The sequence below is a fragment of the Alligator mississippiensis genome, chromosome 5 (genome assembly GCF_030867095.1).
Source record: "Alligator mississippiensis isolate rAllMis1 chromosome 5, rAllMis1, whole genome shotgun sequence".
NCBI classification, from domain to species: domain Eukaryota; kingdom Metazoa; phylum Chordata; order Crocodylia; family Alligatoridae; genus Alligator; species Alligator mississippiensis.
The window spans coordinates 107,376,106-107,395,997 of record NC_081828.1 but is presented as its reverse complement, the minus strand read 5'-3'; the positions used below and the strand labels follow the sequence as shown (position 1 = coordinate 107,395,997).

General features: G+C 40.6%; 1 long non-coding RNA gene across 1 annotated transcript in view; it reads right to left on the bottom strand.

The window, feature by feature from the left end:
• Positions 1-7,295: 7,295 nt before the first annotated feature.
• LOC109282212 (uncharacterized) overlaps positions 7,296-19,892 on the bottom strand; it is a 36,171-nt gene continuing 23,574 nt past the window's right edge. Inside the window, exons 4-6 of the long non-coding RNA XR_002089130.2 lie at positions 13,793-13,867; positions 13,062-13,237; positions 7,296-11,134 (exon numbers count right to left, since the gene is read on the bottom strand). This is a non-coding gene — a long non-coding RNA (uncharacterized LOC109282212). The remainder of the gene's footprint in view (positions 11,135-13,061; positions 13,238-13,792; positions 13,868-19,892) is intronic.

Here is a 19,892-nt window from a genome sequence, read left to right as displayed (position 1 = left end):
ACCTCCCTCAGCTCGGTGACTGGTGCCTCCTGGATTGGGGGGGGTGCCCAGGGTCCCCCCTGTGGATGATTGCCAAGCTGGGGGACTATGAGAGGGGCCCCCTGTGCGCTCAGCAGTGGACCTGCAACTGGACCAGAAGTACTTTGGTTCACTTATGGATCTGCAGCCGAGCAAGCAGGGGCCCCCCTCCCACACTCCTGTGGGATGCTCCATCCACCCCACCATTTCATTGTTCGCGAGCCATGCCTGGTATCTTGTGATATGTTAATAAAAACATTTAAAGCTGTGCCTATGGCCGAATTGCTGCTTCTCTAAATCACCATCGGATTTGGCTGAATCGAATCAGGACAGTGATCTGAATCAAATCAAATTACTGTCCATGATTATGGCTGAATCTGAATCGAATATGGCCTGTTTTGCACACCCCTAATAGGTGGTTTTAGCTGAGCCCAATTTTTACCTGTTACCTGTGTTTTAGCTGTTTCCTGTTCTATTGTTATACTGGTTTTGGTTTTTTGTTTGGGTTTTTTTAAACATAAACCAGTAAAGTGTGGATCATTGTAACACTATAGATCAACTTTCACATGCCTGTACAGTCAATGCTGTCAACTGTTGGCTGTTTTCCTATAATGATCAAATGAGCAACACAGAGCTCCTTTGACTATCTGTGTTACTCATTGCTTTTGCACTCAGTGTTGGGCAGTACTATCCTATAGTGGAGTTAATTAGGTTATTGCACCCTAATATAGGTGCACATGTAGACTGTGACACTTTATTGAGTATCTAATTAGTCACTCTGCAGTAAAGAGTACATGTAGATGCACCCAGCAACCATTATTTTTACATCTAGGGTGTGTCTGCATGAGACACTTAACTTAACATTAGGATAATTGCAGTAAGTATGTGCATCTACACATCACAGTATACTTTCCCTAATGCTGAGTAAATTTTCTACCTGCAAATGCAAGTACCAAATTTACTTGACATTAGTAATTGCGCCATAGTGCTAGTGTAGATACATGACTGTAAAAAAAAAACCTACTCCCTGTCAGCCATCCACCAGGGGCAGGAAATAGCTCCTTGCCCCCGGGAGCTGCCTCCTGCCAGGGCAGGCTCCAACACAGGAGCTCAGGTAGGGACCATGTCCCCCTGCCCCAGCAGCAGGGAGCTCCAAGCCCCCTGTCCCCTATCTCAATTGGGGAGCAGGGACTGGAGAGCCTTATCTCCCAACCCCCACTTCACCATCACAACTGGGGAGTGGGAGGGATGAACACACTTATCTCCTAGCTTGAGCCCTGTGACTCCAGGGTTGCTGTAGGGAAAGTCTTATCTCCCAGCCTGAGTTCTCTGGTCATGGGACTCAGGCTGGGAGACATGTATCTCCCAGCCCAAGCCCAGTTCAGTGAGTGTGGAAGATAAGGGTTTCCCAGCCCAAGCTCTGTGACCATGGAGCTGGCACTGGCAGCTCCTTAGTGTCAGGGATAGGGGAGCCTGTTCCCTGCCCAGCTCCATGACTGCAGAGCTGGGGAAGGGAACGAGCTGGGGAAGGGAACAAGCTGGGGAGCTTGTTCCCCACCCTCCCCCTTAGTTTCACGTGCATGGAACTGAGTGGGGAACAAGATCCACAGCCTCTGCCCTCTACCTTGTTTTTTGGTTACAAAGTAAGCATACAAACAACAAACCTTCTGCATGTATACATATTTCTTGGCTAACTAGCTGAATGGAAAAAAAAAATACAAGTATGTTTTGGCACAAAGTAATGCATATTTTCCAAATCAAGGTATTTAAGTTTAATTGAACCCAAATTACCTAAAGAATGGAGAGTTATATCATTCCAACTCTTATACAAAAAGAGCGGGGGTGGGGAGGGATATAAAGTTGTTATATATAAAGTTGTGGTGATACCGTAGAGGTCCTCAACATTGCTTGATTATCATCCAAACAAACAAAGTGGCATATCTTTCATTAGACATATAACTAATGTATTTTATGCTTATTCAGTTCTCTCCTGCTTAATATAGATGATGCATCTACACTACATATTTATTAGGGCTGTGCAAAATTTCGCCGGCTTTTTTGATTCAACATTGTTTCAACTCATTTCAAGCTTGATACAGTGAAATCAAATTGAAATGAAGGGCTTCAAAATAGCCTCGAAACAAAATGAGGCTAGTCAAAACATTTTGAAAGTTTTGAAATGTTTTGAGTTTTGAAGCAGCCAGCAGCAAGGTGGTGAGAGACACGGGAGAACCAGGGCTAAGTTCCCAGCAGCAGCCATCAGCACAGCCCTGGCTCTCCCCATCTCTCGCCACTGGGCTGTGGGAAGCCGATAACAGTGCAGGAGAAGGGAAATGAGCCCGGGCTCAGTTCCCCTCCTCAACTCGGCGATTGGGCTGGGGAAAGGAACTGAGCCCTATCACTCAGTTCTCCTCCCCAGTGCTAGATTGGGCGGGAGGTGGGGAGTCAGCCCAGCCCAACTGATTCTCTGCCCCTCGCCTGATCTAGCACTGGGGATGGGAAGTCAGCCCAGATGGGCTGACTCCTCTCCCCCAGCCCGATCTAGCGAAATGTTGAAACAGCGAAGAAACAGCCTCACTGTTTCGATGAAGCAAAATGGAACACCTGTTTCAAATTGAAATTATATTCAAAACGGAACAGTGTTCCATCAAAACCTCGAAACTCAAGGTGAAATGGAACAGTGCCATTTCGCACAGCCCTATTATTTATGTTAAGGTATTCTGTGCCTCATGTATATCTTTTTATCTTTCCTGTTATATGTGAAGTTCAGCATGTGAGGTGATATGACAAGACAAAACACTACATAAAACATTGCACATATTCAATGCGTCACAAATGATGTACTTTAAAGATGTCACTTACTTGCAACTAAAGCCTCAAACATGGTGTAGTAAACTAAATTACCTTATGATGTTTTAGATGTTTTTATGCAAATGTGTCTCTCTCTCTCAAAGGATGACAACACTTTTCTAAATATCACTTTATTTCCTAGTTTTTTTATGAAATAGAATATACAGAACCATAGGATTTGAAGGGGGCATAAGGATCATCTACACCTCCTTGTACAGATGTAAGTTATCCAATAGATATAATCTGTCCAGCCTCTTGAAAATTCCCAAAGAAGAAGATTCCACAGCTTTCCTAGGCAGTTTCTCCCATTATTTTTCATTGCTTATAATTAGGAAGTTTCCCCTAAAATTTCAACTAAATCAGTTTTTCTGTGATTTAAACTCATGTCCGTGTCTTCTGACCCCCTTGACAAAGTAAGAACAATGCTTCTGTATCTTAGAGCAGCTTTTCAAATAATTGTGAGCTGCTGTCATGACCCTCTTTAAATCTTTTTCTATAATCTAAACCTACCTACTTCTTTTATTATTTATGGCCTGTATTCAAACACCTTTATCATGTCCCTGTTGATGCTTCCAGCTTCTCTACATCTTGCTTATAATGTAGTGCCTAAACTGGAGTACTTGGGCTAAGGTCTAACCAGAGTTTCATACAATGATACAATTGTATCCTAGTTTTACATATAATGTTTCTGCTAATGCAACCCAAAATTACATTTCCATTTTATTTCCCCCCTCAGCTCAAGTATATTAACTCACACCCTGACTGTAATTGGCTTTATTTTAACAACACTTCTTTAGAATATTAGATGTGCTTCTCTGTTGGACAGACTTAAAATCTTAAAGCAAATGGATAATCCACACTCAGACAAAGAAACATCTATCTCATAGCTGTCTGAAACAATCTAATGGAAATCAGAGCAGTTTCTTGGAAAGTAACAAGTAGCCTTTGAAGAACATATAATGTCTCTACTTAGATTCTTATGTATACCCATGGCCATACATATTCTGAATAGTGATATTAATTTATTGTCATAACACTGCCAGAAAGAACAGAAGTATTTATTGTCTCTTGGGCTAGGGACAGACATTCAAAAAGCCTGAGCCTGAATTGATTCAGTCTTTGTAGGTTAGTCTAACCTGGCTAGGCTGAACCAGTTGTAAACTGGACAGACATTTTTTTCTGGACTGAGAAAATTCAGGCACAGGCCTGCAATGGCTCAGGCTAGAGCAGCCCTCCCTTCCCTTCCACAGAGCTGAGTTGAGGTGGGTATGGCCAGGCCCTGGCAGGGCTCTCTCATTAGGGAGGTCTGCCTGCACAGTCCCAGGCTTTTCCCCACTGGCTGCTCAAGGAGCGGGAGTGTTGTCAGCTCCCAGCCCTGGGCTACCACTGTGAGGCAAGGGGGGTGGGGGTGCAGTGTATGCATCTGTTAATGATATAGAGCTTTCAGTCTCCCTTCATGCTTGTCATACTTTCTGCAGCAAGGTGACAGGCAAGCAAGCCAGCCAGGAGCTGGCTGGGAGAGGGATTCTGTGCCCTGTTGCTGCTGCTTCTCTTGAGCTGATTGAGGTGGCAAAGTGGCAATAGGAGGGGAGAAGGTGATTTGAGATGGGAAGAGACTGATTCAGAGGTGTAGGAGGTGACAACCCAAAAGCTCCCTGCACCACTGTCTTTCCACCCCTAGCCCCTCTCCTGTCCCTTTTGATCCCTTTTCCTTTCCACCTCATTCACTTGCCACCCAGCTATCAGTCCAGGGCTATAGAGTCCACCTGGATGATGGCTAGTCCACCTTGGAGCAGAGCCTTCTGGGATACTAAAGGGCAGCAAATTAATAATTTTATCCCAGGTGGACAGCCAGAAGTTAACTTAAGTAGCACAGTTCAAAGATAACCCTCAAAGTGGAGTAACTTTAAGATACCTAGAGCTCACTTAGCACTTGTTTAGGAGCCTTAATATGCAAGCATACAAGTCTGAAGCGCTCTTAACATGGTCTAATTGTAACATGTAATTTTACCCTTTGTTTACTAACTAAGACACCTATCACTCAACCTAATTCATTTTGATTTTTATACTGAGTGCCTGTGACTTGTTTCCAAAACACTTTTAAATGCACATGACTTATAAGCCACTTCTGATGTTTTGTAAAACCAATATGCTGCACTATAAATGATACACTTTCTTCGAGCACACCAAATCTTAATCTTGGATATAAGAACATAAGAAATGCCATACTGGATCAGAATAATGTTCCATCCATCCCAGTATGCTGTGTCTGACAGTGACAAAAGTGGATGCTATAGAGGGAAACACTGAACCAGATATATCACTCTAGATATCTCCTATTCATTTCCTTCCCTGACATGTACTGTTATTGGCTTAGAGGTGTCAAAGGAAACATCTCCAACCACTCGGTTCAATAGCCATTAATAGAACTGTCATCCATGAATTTATCCAGTCCCTTCTTTAAACCAGGTTATGCTATATCCATCTGACACCACCTACTATGGCAATGAATTCCACAAGTTAACTAGGCATTGCATAAAAAACCCCCACTATCTCTCTTAGTTTTAAATATGTCACCTGTTAATTTCAGCAGGTGCCCCCAGTTCTAGTATTCGAGGGACTTGGTGAACAAAAGTTCCCTGTTCACTTGCTCCATACCCTTCATGATTTTATAGCTCATTCCTGAATAGTCATTCCTGCTGTCCTCTTCAAGACGGTATAGAATCTGAATGGCATCCTTCTTTGGGGTTGTGTCAACCTGACATGTGTGCTCTTCAATGATAGAGTTGTTTGGGTGGATTTTTAAAGATTTAAATTAGTCTTTTTTTATGGATGACTGATAATGACCCTGGTTAGTATTTGAAGTATACTAAGATCAATATTTCATACAACATTAATGTTCTGCTTATAAGAAAAAAAACATGCCTGGTGCCATATCCCAACGGTATAAATGACTGGCAATATAGCTACTCAATTAACTAAAATTTTGCTGGCAGTATACTCGTAAATGCCATTAACTTTTCAAAGTATTAACTCTACTTTATGAAAATCTCAATACATTAGGAAACCTAAGCAAAAAATGTATGACCGTCAAGCTTAAAAGAGATGGTGAAAGTCACCGTGTTAAAAGACATATGTAGCAGGAAGTAGAGCATTATTTTACAAGTCTAAATAAATAGTCCATATATTTAGAAATAACTTCTGATCTTGAATAAATTTTCTCATCAGTCTGGAAAAAGAACAAATATTTTCAATTATGCTCAAACAATCGTGGTCCATTTAATCTCTAGCCCAAGTTGCCAACTCTACGATTTGTATAACTGAGGAAGAAAGGCAGGAGCTATCAAATGTTTCCTACAGATAATTAGTCAAGTATGTAGCGCCGTGTATGAAGACTTGAACATCTGTTCTTTCCTATAACCAGGTGTAGTGTGACAGACAAATGTCTGAGATGATTTTTTTTATTGGGGTTTACATTTTAAGAAAAACAGAAACCAAAGCTGAGCAGCATGTGACTTTTTTTTCTTGTGAAAATTAGAGATCTGGGTTTTTGTGGGGGAGCATCATAAAGGATGATAAGAAAACATTAAGGGTCATAAATAACCCAGCAGACTGCAATCACTCTGTGTCTTTGTAAGATCTGACTTTAATAGCAGATGACAGTCAATCTATAATTTTGGTATTGTAGTGCACCATTAAATTTCTCATTTTATAAAACTTGCATTCATACTTTTAACATGGGATAGAACACAAAGTACTCTTTTTTATAATGATTCATAAGCATGGTATAAATCTTGTTGTTCCATTGCTCCACATAGAAATTATATACTTTCCATTTTAAATATAATTTCTGTAAGATTTTTGCTGGTTGTCTGTCTTCAATGATATTTTATTTTACTGACTTGATATGCTATTTACATTATAAGCAACTCTTTGATAAGTGCCAGATAAAATGTGCCAAGCTTTTGGAGGTTAGATATAACTTCAAAAGCACTAAAATAATATTTTGCTATCTATGAAAAGCATCCAGCAAACCTCCTTTTTGTATACATTTAAGGAATAATCAGATAAGTCTCCAGCATTATTGTGTAGTACTGCTGAAACTTACGTCACAGTTTTGACTAAAAAAGTGTGTTGGAAGATGCCTTCTCTTGATTCCTCCATAGTAAGCTTTCAGCATTCTATTGTTTTTCAATAATCTTGTGACATAGTTTTTCTCTGATATTGTTTTCTGTGGCTTTTGATTGGTAGAGATTCTGGTAAGGAGTAATGTGAATCTGTTTCAAAATGATGTCCATTTTTGTTACCCTCTAATATATGTCTATCAAAAGGCTATTAGTTATTAAACTGAGTCTAGGCCGCGGGCTGCCTTCCCCTGCCCCCTTCCCCCCCCCCCCCCCAAGTCTCAAAGCACCTTGAGCCCCAGCTGGAGGGTGGCTCAGTGTGGGTGCTCCATGTGCCTCAGCGTGGGGGCTCCACAGTGAAGCAGGCATGCTGAGACAAGGGATCAGGCAGCCGAAGGCTGCCTGCTCCCATCTTGAGGCACACTGAGCCCCAGCCAGTCCAGGAGTGCTTTGTGCCTCTCTTTTTTTTTTTTGGCTCAACACTGCAAATTAGCAGCACTAGGCATAGCTTAACGTTGAACATGTGTGGCTTGCTGTGCCACAAACCACGCATGCCTGCACATCTGAATCAGCCACAATGTCCATAATATTCCCCATAATTACCTACAAAGCTATGTCATTATTCTCCTTCAAACCCTCCATAATCCTTTCCTTTTCTGTACTCTTTACAACTGTGAGCCTGATGTACATTTATTACTTCTGTCTATCAGGATGACTACTAGTACTTCATTGTTCCCTTGTACTTTTCACTCTATTTATGTACATCTGTTGTCTCCTCTGCCATATTGAGTTGATAAAGTCTCCGGTGCAATAATCATTTTTTTGCTGTGAGTCTGTATCATGCTAGCACAATGGATCCCTAGTACATTAATGCAGCTCCTGTGTGCTGTAACAATAAGCAAATAATAAAAAATATTTAGTGGGTACAAACCCACATGGAGTGTGGACACGTGGAAAAAGGGGTCTTTTTTTACAACCTTACTTGTAACTAACTCTGTATAGCTACAGGCACCATAAAAATCAATGTATTAGTAAGTGCAGTAAAAAGCAGTTTTTGTTATATACTGCATAGTGTGATTTACCATAAGCCAAGCAGATTTTTATTGGAAATTTACAACAAAGTAAATTGTAAAAACAAAGGTAAGTTTAAAAAAAATGCTCATGGCCAATCAATACTACAAGAAGAATTGCTATCTCATCTAAAAGCTTATGTTAAAAGATATTGAAATACCACTTTGTACGATCATGTTGTGGCACAAATCCTTTATTTTCTCATGGCTCTTTTCCACATTTTAACAAATGGGATTTTTAGCATGGTCTTCATCTTCACCTGGCATGGGCTTCATCCTGATTAGCCCTTACAGCTGAAGTGGTCTGTTACTTTCCTCATGCTACTTGCATCTGATGCACACATTTCTTTGGATACAAGGTGATCAGACACAACAGTTATATGGAAGATTGAAATAATGAAGATAGGTACCTGTATGTTACATCACTTTCTAAAATTATGCCAAGATTATTAAATATAGCTGGGTACCATTTTATATGACTTATGCTTATTACTACATCCAGTTTACTTCTCTAGCATCTATAAATAAAATATATGGATCTCACCTGTACCCACTAGTAAAGCCAATTGATAGAAATATGTGGCTGTAAGTTTTTCATAATTTAAAAGCATAGGGGCAATTAGTACAATAAGGAAAATCTCTCTGTCATGGGATGTTGCTCATGGTAATTGTGAGAGAAATAATCTAAGAATAGAAATACACATGTCCCACCATAGCTGATGAGCTTTACTGGGCAACACACACATTGCTCCTTGTCCAACATCAGATTGGATGCAGGACAGGAGGTGACATGTTTGATTGATGCAGGACAGGGGGTGACATGTTCCCCTGGCCATGCCTCACATGAAGGCATGGGTTGACATGGTGGTGCAGGAGTCAGGGAATCCCCAGTGCACTATGCCTTCACACCAGTGCTGACCTGTGCCTCCACCTGAAGTGTGGGCTGGTGTGGGTTCTAAAAGAAGGCATGGGACACCAGGGATTCTCTGGCTTCTCCACACTGTTTCATGCCAGGATCCATGCTGACCCATACTTCTGCCTGAAGCAGATCCAGGCTGAAGCAGGCAAGGTCCAGGCAAGCAGGTGCAGGGCAGTATGGGAGCTGGAGAATTCCCAGGACCATATGCTTCCCTGCTGGTATGTGTACTGAGCCCCATGCCAACCTGGAGGCACAGGTCTATGCAGGTCCTGGCATAGAGGCATGGGGCCCTAAAAATTCCTCAGTTCCCATGCCAGCCTGCATCTCCTTGCCAGGACTTACACTAACCTATTCTTCATATTGAGGCATAGGTCAGTATGGATCCAAGCACAGGATGGTGGGGAGTGTCATGGGATTTGGGGAATCCTCAGTGGGCCATGTCTCCACAGCAAGACCCACACTGATCCGTGCTTCTGCATGAAGCATGGGTTAATGTGGGTCCTCTTGCAGGAGCCAGGGAATCTTTAGTGCATCCTGCAGAGGCATTGCTCAGTGCAGATACCAGCCTGCAGGCCCAGGGTTCCCTGGGTCTCATGCCTCCATGCCAGGACCCACATAACATTTCCCCAGTTGTGGAGATGCACCCCTGGGGCTCCTCTTTGTAAGTGGAGAAAGCCAGGCAAGAGGTTTGGGGGCTTGAGAAGTCCAACCCTACCTGGGTGCACAGGACCAGGCCCTTGGAGCACCTGCCCAAGATGATGGTAAAGTGTGGGCAGCTCAACTCCAGGTTGCCTGCACTCTACCACCTCAGACTAAACAGACATTGACCATAATCAAGTGGCACAATTTTAGTTTTTTGTTGTGCCACTGATGCGGCATAATAATCAATGTTTGTGCCACCATAGAAATTGTTTTGGCAGCAGAAATACAACATCAGGCAACATCTGTTCGTACCCTAAGACTCTTTTCCCCATGATTGACAAAATAAGACCCCCAGCTCATCTACAACTACCTCTTGACACACATTCTGTAATTTCATAAAGAAACAGCCCACAGTTGTAAGTGAAAACCAGATGGCAGAAAAACACCTTAAGTGAGAAGCCCTTTATTTGGAATTGGCTCCTTCTGTTGGTTTAGTGGAGCCTGATACTGTTATGTTAACATTCTGGGATGGCTACAAGGCCTTATTTATTATCTCAGAGGATGTTGCCTGGGAAGATAAGTGAGTAAAGTTTGAATTCATTGTTCTTTAGGATAGCAGTTGTTGTTGGTAGAGCCTGCAAATTGGCTTTGTGCCAGTATGTAAAAACATTTAAAAATGCATGCATTACTTTTATTGCTTATGTGTTGAGATAATTTGTTGGTATGCGTATTTTATTTTTTTTTAATGAAGAAAAAATAAATAAGTTCAGCAAGCCAAGAAATGCCCAGCCATATTTCTAGGGGCATAGCCAAAGGCTTTTTAGCCACAAGTCCTGTTTACAAATGTTAATCTCAGCATCACACAGGTATTTTCATTTTAAGGAAGGGTGAGCAAAAGATTAGGAAGGTTTAGTAACCTGGGATCTAATTAAAAATAAACAAATAAACTTATGACAAAAGAGTTGAAGGGGAGCATTCCTCATAAACAAAGGATTCTAAACAGAATCCTATCAGTTGGCATTATTTTATGTTTCTTTCTCCAAGAAGCAATTGTAAGCATTTAAAAATAAAACTCTTGCCAGTTCTGCCACTTTTGACCATACTGTACTAAAACAAAAATAAATAAATAAAACAGTTGGGAAAAGTCAGTGGGCAGATATTATCCTGACTTTTATCCTGACTCCCAACCTCTCAGTATTACCTCTATTAATAGGATTCATTGAGAGGATTCCATGCTATGATACCTTAATGTTGTATGAAAATAATTAATTTATCCTCATCACCCATTCATCTGGCTCTAATGCAGCAGTTATTTTCTTCAGTGTTCAGTCAATTTATTCCTTTTGCAGTCTGACCAATACCTGCAATGGCCTTCAAAAGAATATAGATGTTCTGCCAGGTCTTGATCCAGCAGTTATTGTCAAGAGTGTCAAATGCTTTCAGCAGCTTGCAGAAGGACATTGGAACTTCACGGGTTTGAGCATCTTTCTTCCTAGTAAAATATATTTTCCCTGAAATTATAGTTAAATTAGAGCCAAGTGAATCAAAATATAAATTATATTTACACATTTCACTTTTATAAATATTGACCATTCATGGGTGCTCCATCTTTATCAAGAGTACTAGTTGCTCAGTACTTGTACAAGAATGTGCCATATATTTCTGGTACCAAAATAAGGCTATAGATGCCTTGTTTGTCATACCATTTCAACTCTAATATCCCCCTGTAAACATCAGACTAAAAGACATTATTTATTATTGAGAAACACTATAACTGTTCAATTGTGATAGCCAGTTTGTGAGTTTAATTTTTGTTTAACTTTATAATACTGAAACATAATGACAGAACAATAAAAATGCCCATGAGAAGGCATGTATAGTGTAAACATTTTGTGCAGCTTATCCTCTTTTCTACAAAGTTAAAATAGTATTAACGATATAGGTCAGTGAACAGGGACTTCATTTCTGAGATCTGCAACTGTTATATTTCATTCACATGACAATACATTTTAACAAACAAGTTTGGATCCTTTAATTTTCAAGTTAAAGTGTAAGTTTAGATATCCTGGGAAAACAATGACAACTGGAGTCCTGGAGAATGATTTTTTTTTCTTGATACATACAATATGGACAGAAGCAATGCAAGGATGGAAATTTAGTATAGGGAGCAGAAGACACAGGCTAGAGTATTTTTAATTATTTGATGTTGTAGGAACTATCAGAAAAGGTAGCAGTAACTATTATGATATGTAATACTCAGCATGAAAAGGGGAACCGATTTCAGCATTGTATATTCAACTTTTTGCTTTTAAAAGCAAACAGTTTTCCCTTAGAAGCATACAGTTCTGGCTGTAAGTGTGTGCAGGGGAGTATGTTTTATTTTAATCTTTTAAATATTATACTTTAATATATTTTCCCAAGAGTCTTCTAGGGGTTTTCTAAGCATGTTCATCTTACATTTTTATTTAGTTTTGCTCTAATTATATTCTTTATCACATGGATGCATTGTCCTTTTATGAGTGCATTTTTGTATTTCCTTCTTGAGTTTTCCTGGGTTTAAAGATTTTAATGCCTTTTCCCTGTGGCTTTTTTTCTTTCATTGTTCCATGTGGCTGCACCCAATAATTGTATATTTTTTCCCAAGATACATTAGTTTTCATGTTTTCCCTTGTCTTTGCTCACACCACAGCCTTTGTCAGCTACCAGAAGCAGCCAATGTAATTTCATAGTCCACGTATGAATAGACCTAAGCCTGTATATACATTGTTGAAACTGCTTTGTTTAAAACAAATGGGGTCTAAAAGTAGTTTGGGCCATTACAGGTTATTGCTGAGTCTGTCATCAGAATGTAACTTGGTTAAATCCATAATAATAAAATCAATATAAATATGTATATTATACCAAATGTTATAGTTTTATTAAAGCTTATTGATATTGATGTGAAAGCTCCAGTCAACATCAATGTGTTTGGGTCAGGCCTATAATAAAAAATTTAAACAATGTAGCTGTTTTGTTTTTATTTTAAACTATAATTAAAATGATTTCAGAATGTGGATATTGTTGTGATGGTGCTTTTGTGGGCCATATATCTGCACTAATAAAGTGATGATAGTTGAACTTAGAGGTCCATCCTACTGGATCCCACTGCACACTTTCAACATACACTATGAATCACAGAAAATTTGGTTTGGAAGGGGCCTCAGGAGGTCATCTAATCCAACCACTGCACAAAGCAGGGCCATCCCCAATTAAATCATTCCAGCCAGGGCTTTGTCAAGCCAGGCCTTCAAAAAAAACCCAAGGATGGAGATTCTACCACCTCTCCAGGTAATGTGTTCCAGTTCTTCACCACCGTCCTAGTAAGACAGTTTTTTCCTAATATCCAACTTAACCTCCCTTGCTGCAGGGAGGAAATACTATGTGTTCTTACAAACTTACTGTGAAGTTTTTCATGCTTCAGTGCTGATTTTTTGGGTGCACTTTTAATTTCATCAAATTAGTTTATTCCTGGATGTGAAGATGAGGAAACAAGGAAGGTACTTGCCAAGAGCAAGGAGAAGAGTGTCCTGGAAGCCACGGTTCCAGAGCAGCTGCTCCATGCTGCTAGAGTGGCCCTGGAGAGAGAAAAAGGAACATGAAGAGCCAGAAGTGGAAAAGTGTGGAGAGCACAGGGAGTCAAGGAGCGGGTATCAATGTCCTGAGACCTGGAAGAAAGGGTGAGACAGCCACAATGGTGGAGAGCCGGTGGATAGCTGGCTGTGGAGCTCTGGGGAGCTCAATTAGGCTGGGACATGCTGGCTGGAGAGACGCTGCCAAGTGAAGCAGTGCAAGTGGTGGAGGAAACTGTAACAGAGAAAGGGGCCAGCTGGAAGAAGAACGGTTGAGCCCAGTTACACGGGTATTAACTTTAAATTACTTTCTTTTTCCTTTTGGTTGCTTAGTCCACTGTGCCTTTGCCTCAATGGGCCAGTAGCACGCTGAGTCTAGCAGCTAGAAATTTAACCTGACAAACATAAAGGGAAAAATCCCCAGATTGATCCTGGGACCAGGGGCAGACCAGGGTCATCAGCCCAGGTGGGCTTTGCTTCTTTTTCTTTGCATTATTTGCTGTGATTTGTCTGTACCTTTAGAGGGCTTAACTCTTGAGCAAGACCAACCACAGGATTCACCTGAGACTGGAGAAGAAGTCTGATAGTCTGCACTAATTCTCTTCTTTCGAGACGGCTGTCAAGACATGCGTGAGCCTGAAATAGACAAGAAAAGTTGCCAGTTAAGACCAACATTAAGATCCTAAGGGATCCCACTCTGGTGACAGCCCAAGGAAAGGTCCCACTTAACCCTTCAGGGAAGCACTGGGCTTCACATGGCAGACAACTTCCTGTACACAAATGCCAGGACCTTGGGAAACGAGCATAAGAAACTGGCCCTTCTCCTATGTGATAATGACTACAGCCTTGTAGGAATTAGAGACCTGGAGATCGGAGATGAGCAGGGAAACCAGCAGGAGGATGGAGATGAGCAGGGGAACATCTCCAGCTCATCTCCAGGGGCTCATCTCAAGTCCCCTGTTCATCTCCAGCCCCCTGCTCATTCTCCTGCTCTGACTTCTGTCCTCCAGAGGCTTGAGACAAGCAGGAGAATGAGCATAAAGCTGGAGATGTGTGGAGGAGGGATCAGGAGGCTGGGAATTCAGGGATTCCCTGGTGGACTCCAGGCTCTCGATTGCTCCCCCACCCAACTCCAACCTTCTGCACTGCCAGCAGCTTACCAGTGACAGTAACGGCAGTGGGGGCCGCTCGTGGCCTCATAGCACAGCCCCCCAACATGGCGTAGGGGGCAGTAGGGCTCTGCCCTGGCCGCCTGGCACCAATGCTACTGCTACCACATTGTGAGGGTGCAGCCTGGCTTGGCAGTGCATCACTTACTGTCTGGAAGCTTGGGGGTGCTACAGCTGTCACCTAGGGCTCATCACTGCTCAGCCTGAGTGGCTGGAGCTCTGAGACAATGTGTGGCACCCTGCTGAGCTGGGCCGCACCCATGCAATGCGGCAGCAGGGGGGCCAGGCAGCTGGGGCTGAGACCTGCTGCCCCCTGTGCAGGGGGTCTGTGCCATGAAACCCTGAGCATCCCCAAACACTGCTGCTACTGCCAGTGAGCATGGGGGGCTGGCAGAGTGAGTGGGAACCTGGAGGAATGAATGGGTGCTGGGGGGAATGAATGGGGGCTGGGACCAGGTGGGGCCTCCCCCATGGTCCCCTCCCCCTCCTCCAGTCCCCCAAAACCCTAGTTACCTGGCAAACTGGGCCAGGTCCCTGCAGCTTGCACTGCTGCCTGTGCTGCATTCAGCACCGGGGCAATGGTGCGGAATGTCTCTGTGAAAGACTGAGCCTTCAGTTGCCTCAGGGCATGGCACAGGACCGTGCCCTGCCCCACTCCCTCCCCTCCCCCCCCAGAAGTCCATGGGTCTAATTTTGCCACGTGCTGCAAATTTGGCATGTGCAGAGGCAGGTGCGTATTCATCTGGATGTGCCCAGTGAATTCAACAGATAGAAGGGAAAATATAGAAACAAATGTTGGCAATTAGTGGGAGCTAACCTTTTTGGCAGGCATGTCACAATTTAGCTCCTCCCCCCCATATGGCCCTCAGATCCCCTTCCTCTTATTCCATCTGCTACTCTTGATTTCTGCTTCCTGCCCTGTGTATCCTGCTCAATCTTCTAATCTGCTTTCTGCTCCCTGCCCTATCTGCCACTAGTCTGCCAGTCCCTACCCTGATCTACTATGTGCTGTATAGGGAGGCTGCCTGTGCTATTTCAAGTTGGCGACCCCTTCTCTAAATGTAGATTCAAAACTTGAAGGTACAAATGCAAACATCTCCTCCAAAGAAGTCATGAATACTCTTTCTTCATTTCCTAGTATCTTGATTGGGCAATGATGTATTTGGCGCACATCAAGAATTACTCATCCAGAACTCCAGTCAAAGGATTACAAATTAACACCAAACTGGTTTTTAAATCTGAAAGGGAGAGAGAGAAATGACATAACAATGACAACGTAGCAAAGAAAATGAAATGAGAATTGAGCAACAAATGTATATTGTTAGTCAGGGAATGTATTTATGGGTCTTTTGCGGGGAGGGGCGGTTCAGGGAAGACAGTCTTACATCAGGTGGATTTTCTTCTCTGTTCTCAAAACCTTTTTCTATGACCTAAATCTGGATATTGGGATGAATATAAGTAACATGGCAGAGAAAGAAGTTTCTCTAGTATCCTACTGTAATTCATTCTCTGTGGATTTAGAGTTTAGGTTGGACTTTTTTAAAAATTTAGGATAGGTAGGAGACTGCAAAGGGTTGGTTTGGTCCTTTTTAAAATTCTCTTTTCTTGTTGTTTTATGTTGTTCATTATTTTTTCTCCTGCTTTCCAGCTCATGGGTAGACTGCTACCTGATCAAAAACTTGCTGGGAATAACTCTAGTATTGGATGTTCCAAAATGTTCATATCTGATACTTTACATGAAACTTTTCTAAAGACCTTCATTCTAAATCTAATCTTTTTATCTTAGAAATTTTTTCTTAACTTCAGAAATGGGAACTTGACATCAAACCAACATTCTTACTGTTTTCTTTATCATGGTGAATCAGCTGTGAAGGTTCATCTGATGATGATAAATCAGATTCTAAAACATCTGGAGATGAGCAGCTACTCATGAAGCACCATTGGCATAGCATTTTTTAACTTTCCATTGACATGGTTTTTGACAAATGCTTAATTTTGAATTTCAAAAAAGCAGAGCCATGCTTTTGTATGTCATAAGTGGTTTGAATGCCTGGCCAAATGTAGAAAACAAACAAGGAAAAAAGGGGTATAGGTTGTAGCCATGTTGGTCGAAGGACATAGGCAAATAAGGTTAGTTGGGTAAATAAAAAATATCAGATTTACGCAAACAACCTTGTCTGCCAAACAAGGAAAAATGCATTAATAGTTTATTTATTCCTTACAATGATGAACCTCATTGCCCCAAATGTTTTTTTTTTTTCCTATTAAACTGTTTAAGTAGTTAAAGATCCAGTTAAAGGAATTTAAGTGGGACTATGAATGTATTTTTTTCCCTAATCAACCACGTTCCCCTGGATGAGTTTTGAAAGGTATAGTTCATGCCAGAGTATATAAATTGTTTTAACAAATATGTATATATACATTGTTCTAAAGAGTATGTATTCCTGCCTGGAAAGAAACTTCTAACTAGTCACATTTATCACATTTAAGATTGCTACAAGTTCATCTGCAAATTTAATTTTTTTTATTTAAAAGTACAGAAAAAAAAAAGGGAATAAAGTAGGCAATAGGTAGTATTTTGCAGTGGTACCTAGATTCAGATCCAGGATTGTTTACTGTGCTATAAAATAACTGCCTCAGCTTCCACCATTGTCTAATTAAAACAGATTTAAAAAAGAGAGAAAAAGAGAATTTCATCTTCTTTTTTTCAGTATTAGTAAAACTTTCTGTGCCTGAGTTTCTCATGGGGATGACTGGCTCAAGGTCACATAGGAAGTCAGTGAACAAAGTTTAGAGAATAAAGCTTGATCTTTTGGTTCCAGACCAGAATTTTTAACAAAAGACCAGGGTTCCTGGTACAGTGCCTCAGTTCCAACTTGGAGAACCATTTCAGTGGTTGACTGTGGTCTTCATACCTGATTGTTCACCTCTCTACTGACACCATTAGTGGCGGATTAACATTGTTGCTTTTTTACTTTTCCTTTATTACCCAGACTGCTGCTCACTAGGAATCACAGTGAGGCCATCCTCCCTTTTGAGAAAGGCCAGTGAAGAGCTGTTTGTCTGGTTTTGGGACTCAGTAGTATTACCAACTCCAAATGTTCAAAAAGTATGCATCAGTTACTGATGATTAGATTAGCCAAACAATCAAAAATTAAAAATGGGTGTATTTTTCTTCTCCTTTTGAACCTTCAGGGAAAATCTATAGATCACATTTGAATATTGTATTTGGAATGATAAAAAGTAACGAATGACAGGATTTTGGTGATGGTGGCTTAATATGAAAACAGTTATCTTTACACAATCTATTGACTCTAAGAGCTGAGATTTCTGAAATGCCAAATATCAAAGAAGTCCCAATAAAGCTATCTGTCACTGTCCACTTATACTGAATTCAAATCAGTGGAGGTGAAATTGCCCATACCTGATCTACATCTGCAGATTTAATCCTAGTAATGCACCTGTATTCTAACTTTAAAAGAAGTCCTCTTTAACATTAATAAACATAGGAGCTCTGTGGTGCAACTACGTTTTTCCTGTTGTTCATGTTTATAAAAAAGAAGTCCCAGTGACCTTATGACACTTCCCACTTCTTATTTCTTTCCACCATTAATTTCAATCAAACAGCCTCCTCTATTGTAGGTGTCATTTACTTCATCAATTTTGATTATATTTTCAGATTAAATTATATACTTATAATGAAGAACAAACTGTAAAATGATTTATTTCTTTATTAATGGAAAAACGGAACATAGAAAACAATGATGATGCAGTAGCTTGACTTAAATGAGCACAGTTAGGCTGTGATGTTCTCATTTTTGTTTATTATTTGATAATATTGTTTTGCTTTATTAACCAAATATCTCACCCCTGGTCCATTAATTAAAAACTGGAGCCAAAAATAGCTATCAAAGTATGGAAAGATAGCTCAACCCCTATGTACTTTCCTTCTGAGAACAAAATTAATTGAACCAATAAATACATAATAATATAAAAGCTTCAGGAAATGGCACTCTTAAACAGACATGTCCAGCAGAAAGGCCAGAGCTGATAAAACTCAACTATTCAGTGAACAAAAGCTAATGTTCAGGCTTCTAAAACTGCTGAGGGGTTTTTTTTATTATTATTATTATTTATTTTTATTTTATTTTCAGTTTCTCAACATGCTTTTATTCTTACAATGTAACTGCAGACCATACAGCCAAACTGTGCCCTATGTTTCTTTGCAGCTTCTGCTTTTAAAGGTTTATTCTCAGCATGGCTACTGTTTATTTGGATTAGATGCAAGTATGTACAGTATGAGTGTTAGGAAGAGGAGTGCACCTGTTGGATAAGGTCGTGTGACCCTTCTATTTGAAGCATGCATCCCTGCACAGTGACAGAGATGTGATTGAAGCTATCTGTGTCATCCAGAAATGTTCTCAAGGTCATGGCTGCAACCTGCAGTGTTTATACTTCACTTTCTACCTCTTTGGTTCTTTCTAGATAAAAAAAAAAAAAATCTAAATAGGTTCTAAATGAAATGTTGTGCCATAGGATTTTTCTTTTTTCTCTTATACTTGCGATCATATTTTCAAAATTGCAGTAGAGAGGCTTGAGACTCCTTTCTGTGTGTGTGGGTTTGTTTTTTTTTACCCTAAAAATAATGCACCAAAATATAACTTCTTTGTCTTTCTGACTTTATGACTCTGAAAGATATTTCAGGGGGATGGAGAAGGAACCTCCCCTCCCCAGTAATTTAAGGCTCTGAATGAGTTAATCTTGAAATTCTGTACATGCGCTGTTAACAGCTTTGAGATCATCTACACTAATTTTTTCTTTCTGCTCATCACTTTTAAATCTTGCTCTGTTCTATTCCATATTAGGAAATTCTTATGCACATTTTCAAGTCACCAAAGCTTCCATGTTTTGACTGAAATAATGATAGCCAGATATTTCAGCTTGTAAGAAGTCTTGTTCAGTGTAATACAGAATAACTTAGAAACTGGTACCGACTCAGGAAAAATAGAACATATAATCAATTTGTTTCAACTGTCTCCCAGCATGATAGTGTTCCATGCTATAAAATGAGAACCTATACTACATTACTGTTTAGCCAATAATTAAACATCTTGGATCAGGTTCTGGTACCCATACACTACATTGCACCTTACCATTGAAATAAATTATATAGAATTAACAATTAATAAACATGAGTGAAGATAGCTGAACCAGGCTTATACTTTAATTTATAGGAACTTTGAGGAAAAATAACACAGGATTCAATAGGAATTTGCCTAGATAAGAACTTCAGTGTGGAGCCCCAGATTTGCTGGATTTCATGAAGATGGTGAAAGAATACATTAATCAATTCTGCAAATTTACAGTGCAGAACAGGATGCTTCTGGAATTATGAGAAAAAACATTAGTTCTGAAATCCACTTTTCAGCATGAGGGATAGGAGATCCAGATTCTTTCTTCTCTCTGACAGTGAAAAAATAATGATCAAAAGT